Raw genomic sequence first — 7,137 nt, forward strand, 5'->3', positions numbered from 1 at the left:
CCCCTCCTTTTCAACTTGATGAAACCGTTTCCTTTTGGTGATATATCTCAGTGTCAGATGCCCGTGCTCCTTATGTGTTTAATAAGGCAGTCATCACCAGACGTACACATAAGTTTTCACTCTCAATGAAAGAAGATAAGGTCCGTTCTGTGTGTTCACGGTGGAGGAGAGAAGCTGTAAATCTTGCCTACACACAGAATGGACCTTGTCTTCTTTCATTGAGAGTGAAAACTTATGTGTACATCTGGTGATGAGTGCATTATTAAAACAAATAAAGAGCACGGACATCTGACACTGAGATATATCACCAAAAGGAAACAGTTTCATCAAGTGGAAAAGGAATGGACACTTGTAAAAATAGCCAGCCTGCTATTGGATATTTTAAATGGCAATAGCCAATAGCAGGCTGGCTATTGTACCCGCCCATTGCCTGCTGTCAATCAGCAGAGAGGACCTGATGGAGAACTTTGTCTTCAGTTCCCTCCTTTGCTGATTGACAGCAGGCAGTGGGTGGGTGCAATATCCAGCCTGCTATTGGCTATTGCAATTTAAAATATCCAATAGCAGGCTGGCTATTGCTCCCAGCCACTACCTGCTGTGTTTACATTCAGCAGCTGAATCCAGTGAAGTGGAAAGGTGGCACTAGAGGTCTAAAAGACCCCTAATGTCACCTTAAAGAGAACCTGTCACCTTCAATGCACGCAGCCCTGGTGAGAAACTGCCCTAAAATCATCAGTCTGTATTGTTTTAGAAAAAATTTCACATGTCCCTTTAAGAAAAAGTATCCGTAATTGGTATTGGCAAGTACATGAGGGACAGTACTTATACTTGTACTTAGTCTTGAAAAAGTGGTATCGGGACATCCCTAATTGGTAATCCAAGACTGGTATATTTTAATGAAAGATGAAAGGGAGCCGATCCAAACTGTCAAGCCAGATTCATCTCTCCGTAACAAAACCTTCTTCCGCACTCAGACAGCACACTGGCTGAAGGGCAAGCCAGAAGCTCTAGTGCATGCTGTGCAAGCCAGCCTGATTCAGTCTAGCCTGGGCAACCAGCAGTAAAAAGAGTACTCACTTTTGAGCATGTGCACATCAAAACTGGACCTGATGTAGTTAGCAATCATGTGGTTTAGGTGCTGCCTGTGAAAAGTGATGCTAAGAAAGCCTCCAGCACCACTGCTCCTCTTTTAATAGATCAGAGGATTGCAAGCAGGGCCGGCCTTTGGGGTGTTCGAGCCATCCGACATGACAGCGCTGCCTCCTCCGTCCCCGTCCGCTTCAGCTCTGTCTTTCTCCTCGGACCACCGCTGCCTCTGTTCATACAGGCAGTGGGGATCCCAGGAGAAAATGTCAGCTGAAGCCTGTGGCAGGGGGTGCAGGAGGGAGTGCTGCCTGCTGTCAGGATGGCCGAGCGATGAGGAGGAGAGAAGCCGCATCTGTCAGGACGGCTGAGCGGTGAGGAGAGCAGAGCCGCTGTCATCCTGTCAGTTTCAGGATGACAGCGGCTGTGTGTGTGGTTGAGCAGAGGATCGGTAAAGATCAGTGATATTTACAGCCCCATTTTGTTCAGACCAAACACTGGAGTGATCAACTGATCAACTTCCCCCAAAAATCCATAGCAGGCCTGGTAGGAACTTTAAGGGGGAACTGCAGCCCCAAAAAATGGGAGGGGGGGGAAATGTGGGGTCCCCCTAACATTCCTACCACTGGCCCGGCAGGGCAGGAAAGCCAAGCCACGTGCCCTCGGCATTGGGAAGGTCTCCCCATGCCGATGGGGACAAGGGCCTCTTCCCCACAACCCTGACATGGTGGTTGTGGGGGTCTGCGGGCAAGGGGGCTTATTTGCATCAGGGTACTCCTTTAAACAGATGGGCGGAGCGAGCCGTGACGTCACGGCTCATTTGGAAACTCACGAATGGCATTGGGGAGTTCCCGAATGCTATGTAGCATTTGACAGCTGAGTATGTCAAATGGGCGGAGTGAGTCATGGCTCGCTCCGCCCATCTGTTTACTTTCTAGCAGGAATGTCATTTTGCAGCGAGTTTTCGTCGGGTTCGGACAGTCGTCGTGCTGCGGGACTTTTTGAATTGCGGTGGGTCGGTGGCGTTGTGCATTGTGATTGACGCTGGATTACATCGATGGAGCCATTTTTTCTTTTTTTTTCATTTAAAGGATTTTATCAGTCTGGACTTTTTACTAACTACTTGATTTAACCCTTTAGTGAATGGGTAGGGGTACAAGTCCTTACTCATTCACAAGGGCGGGGCGGAATCTGGGTACCCCTTAATTAAAGGGGTACCCCGATGCAAATAAGCCCCCTTGCCCGCAGATCCCTTTTCCTGCCCTGCCGGGCCAGAGCTCGTCTGATAGAAATGTAAGGGGGGACCCCACATTTCCCCCCCCATTTTTTGGGGCTGGGGTTCCCCCTTAAAATTCAGGTCTGGTAGGGATTTTGGGGGGAACCCCACACACTTTTTTTTTGTTTTAACTTGGGGGAGGGTCCCTCCTAACATTCCTACCAGACCTAAAGGGTCTGGTATCAATTGGGGGGGAACCTCACACTTGTTTTTTTTCATCTTCTGCAGACTGGAAAAAAAATTCCTTTTTTTTGAATGTCATTTTGCTGCAACGAAATTTCGTCCAATAAACGAAATTTCGTCCAAACTACCGCTAAAGAATTTCGGGAAATCGGAAATTCGCATTCGTTTTAGCTGTAATTCGGATAAATCCGAATCTCCGAATTTCGATTCGGAACGAAAGGAATCGCTCATGTCTAGTAAGTATTTTACTATCACCAGTTCCTGAATGAATGGGAAGCATCTGTACTGAGTGTTTTCCATTCATTTAGAACAGAGGCTGTAGAAAAAGAGATTGAGTCTTCAATTTCTTTTTCTATTTTAAAAGGTAAATGTCATGGGTCTGTTTAGACTCCTGATATTTCCCCAAAGCCCCCAACAGTGAAAAAAATAAAAAAAATTACCCCCCCACACACGCACGTATTATTAGACATGTGCAAAGACTAAAAACTACTTTCAGATGAAATGAACGAAAACTAAAAACTTTTTCATTTGTTTCATCAAACAAAACAAATTTTTATGCTATTTTGTATTCAGCCACTGGCGTGTTCTGGTGGCAGGGCGCATGGCGTCATATGACAACGCACGTGTTTGGCGCCGCCATCTTGGTGTATATCTAGGCCTATATCAGCGTGTGACGTCACCTGACGTCACGCATGCATGGCGTCATGTGACCTCATGCTCCCCGCCTCCAAGATGGTGGCACGCATTGGCAGAACGTTCTGGTGGCATTCTGAAATAAATTATTATGTGCCCGAATACATTTTTCCTATATTCAGGCATATAGTCTTTAATTAATTTACATGTAGTCTAGGTTTTGTGTTCTGTTTTTTATTTTTACTTTTCTAGTTGCACTTACTTGAAAAAGGGGTCTGCATTAAATCCTGACACTTTATTTTTATAGACTCTATTTTAGTTTGACATTTATTGTTTGCTTGTTTGCCTACAGTTGTTTTATTTAATAATAATACATATATTGTGCCTACAAGTTTAATAGCTTTGAATAAAAGTTTTATTTTTATCATACTTTTTAATATGTTTCTTTGGGGCTTAACAAATTGGGAGTCTTTAAATGGTGCAGATATTGGAGAAATGGGTGAGGAGTGTGGTCACTGTGGGGCACTGTAAAATGTTCCCGCGAAGGGCCCCTATAGGCCTAAGGCCGGCCCTGATTGGAAGCATATTGGTCACCGGGGGGGTCCTTCTACCATGAGGAAATACATTCAAGAGGTTCCTGTTCAGCACCTCCCATCACCTGCCTGCAGCAGGGAACCCATCCTCTTTGTCACTTAGGACAATACTGTCCTGAACAATCTCACCCTGCCCACTTACAACTCCTTGTGGTTTGGATGAGTAAAATGTCCCTCTTGAATCCTGCCCTATTTCTTTTCCTCACTGTCAGCACCCCAACCCTCTTCTTCCCACTAATAATCCTGCTCGGCCTCCTGCTGCCTCTGCTTCACAGGGATGAAGACAGTATGCAAAGGATTCTGCTGGTCCTGAGACAGCAGTCCTCCTTCTCCTGCTGTGGTTCCTTCAGTGCCCAATCTATCAGGCCACAGAATTTGTGCTTCAGGAGAAACACACCTTATTGTGGCTCGCCATTTTGGTTGCTTCTTCAAAAGATGGCAAAATGCTACAATTTTGCCAGGCAAGGAGGCATTTTTCCCAGGCATACGGTGACCAGCAGGTTAGTACCGTTGTCACACATGACCATACCTGGCTGATGATGTTGTGGGGTCAGACACCTCTCAGCCTGCGCTTGGAGAGCTGTCAGCAGCTCTGGCTCAGTCTGGCTCCTGTCCCTAAGCCATAGAAGCCACCACACAGCATGGCAGGGGGGGTGATTCCACTAGCAGGAATGGGAGCAGTAGCTTTACCAAACTGGCATTGAGATGCTGGCCATGGGGATGATTTGGGGACATTTTGTATTCCACTCCAGCAGCTAATCCTCTTTAGCCTGACCCCATTAACCTCTTCCCTTGTTGACATGGTGTAGTCTAAGCTTCTGAAACCTGTTGTGTGACTAGCCTCCCTGTCAATAAAGACTGCAAATATTGCAGTGGATGCAGCAGGACAATGTTTTGGAGCTGGGGAACTGGAGAAAGTGAACTTTCATTGAGGTTCTTCTCCCACTGAGCTCTATAGTGCAGAATTATGTTTCCTCATGCATGTGGTACCCAAAGGGCTGGAACTGTTACCATGGCTGACACGCTGCAGGTATAGGCTGCAGATCATGATGGTTCTGTCGGCAGCAGATACAAAAAAAAGGCCCACACTGCAGAGGTTTGTGGACCGGCCCTGGGAATAGCAGTGGCCTGCACCTGTGGATTAGAATAGGTGCTCCCTCCAATCTGAAATTAAAGCTGTCTCTGCCTCTGGACAAAATCCTCCTTTGCTGCTGTTCTGCTCTCCTTACCTCCTCTTCAATTGGTAGCATTTATGAATGGGCTTGGTCGCGTTTACAGCTCCACGTGCCGAGCCCGCCAGGAAGCTGACAGCGCACAGCGCCAATCACAGGCACTGAGACTTTTCCCGATCTCTGCAGCTGCGGACCGGGAAAATGTCTCAGTACCTGTGATTCGCGCTGCGCGCTGTCAGCTTCCTGGCGGGCTCGGTACGTGGAGCTGCGAACACGCCCGAGCCCATCCTTATTCATGAATGCTCTGCCATTTCATCTTCCACCCCCCTCCTCATTGCTGGAGGACGATTACAAGTAAGCTTCAGCTGCTGGAACATCACTGTCACCACTTGTTGCTCCCTGCCTGATGTCCCCTCCCTCTATGGTGATAACGCTATGGTGATAACGCTAACTTCCTCATCCCCAAAACCTGAAAGGAGGAATGTTTGGGCATAACCAAGATCATCCTCCTCAGCATGTCATTGATCATGTGATCAAATAATTCTGCCCATTCCTTGTTGCCAATGTGCAGGACTGTGATGGAATTAGCAGAAGATGAGAAGGAGGAAGAAAAAAAGCGCACTAGCAGCAGTGTCAGACAACCAGCTGCTCTGCATGGTGTGCCTGTATAGCTGGGTCACTCTGAGCTAGAAAAAACAGACATGCTCTGCCTCTAGATGGTGTAGTCAGGCCACTTCTTTCTGCTGTAGAACCTGTTCAACCCCTACTACCTGCAGAATGGTTGCTTCTCATTTGAGGTCTGCCTGACATTTGTTTTATTAAAGGGGATTGCCAAAATGGCAGCTATGGCAATTGGGAGATGGATATGTTGTGCTTTGGTGCACACTACTTTAATGTACAAGTATGCTGTGACATACTGCACACCCTGAAATAAAAAAAGAAAGGCCCTAGAAACAGAAAATAAAATATATTTGCTGGCACAAAAGGGTAGTCCTAAAAAAGACTATTGGGTCTCAGAACTGTGAACACAGGGTGGTACACAAAAATATGTAGCCCACCATACTAGTCATTTAGTCAGTATAGAACAGTATAGCTCCATATTGTAACTAATTCTCCATAATCAGACTTTTAGTTCGCCCTAAAATACTTCAAAATACACTGACAAATTTTTCCTGGGAACCACTCTTTTTAGTAGGGGGCTGGTACATAACAAAGCTTCCATTATTAGCATCTCTAAGCCAGCTGACCTAAGGTCAGGCAGTGCATTTTGGTTACAATTAATATGGTCTGCTGAATTCCTGCATTCATTCACTGTGATTACGGGTCTCAAACCCATGGTAGTTCTGAACCCAAACCTCATCCCTATATGTCAGGGCTGCTGACAGGACTGTAACTGTATTTCTTTCTAGGAGGACTTGATGTTTACCTAGAAAGAAATACTTTATTAAAAGTAGTAAAAAAAATTTTTAAAAGAAAAAGTAAAAAAAAAAAGAAGAAATTAAAAAAGTGCATTGAATGTCAAATGTACCTTTAAAAACCACCTTAATTTCACCTTCCTAATTCACTACACTTCATCTAGCCATAATGACAAACGTTGCAGCTAAGTACAGACCTGGTTCAAAACAAAAACTCTCACTTTTGCCCATCTCTAATTATCTTGTGGAAATTAGTTTTTACACGTCCCTCTGAAGAAGCCCCTGTGTGTATAGGGGGGAAACGCGTTAGGGATAACGTGTATCCAGTCCTCCTTGTATGCCAATTAGTTTTTCTCATCCTATAAACAAAATCAACAGATTGCAATTGCATTTATAAATAACTATAAAGCTATTAGTTATATTCATAACTCAATATCTCTGTTAATATTGACATGTTTGTATAGTTTCTATCAAAGTAAGGAAGATACTTCAGTTTAATAAATCAGAGCGGCTGTCGGGTGATACCCCGCTAGGAAGTCGTCACGCATGTGTAATGACGTCATGCGTGCTCACCTGCTGGTGGCAATCTTGGTGATGGATTTAATATATTTTTATTGTTTTGTTTCCATAAAAGTACATTTAAACATACAATCATAAACAGATTATCTCTTAGTTTTATTAATTATTTATAGCTCTAATTGACATAATTAAAACTTTCACCCACTTCCAATATCCATCACTATCATCCATCTTATTTTACTTCTTAACCCATAATATATATA

The sequence above is a fragment of the Nanorana parkeri genome, unplaced genomic scaffold, assembly GCF_000935625.1.
Source record: "Nanorana parkeri isolate BGI_ZX_2015 unplaced genomic scaffold, ASM93562v1 scaffold286, whole genome shotgun sequence".
Taxonomy (NCBI): domain Eukaryota; kingdom Metazoa; phylum Chordata; class Amphibia; order Anura; family Dicroglossidae; genus Nanorana; species Nanorana parkeri.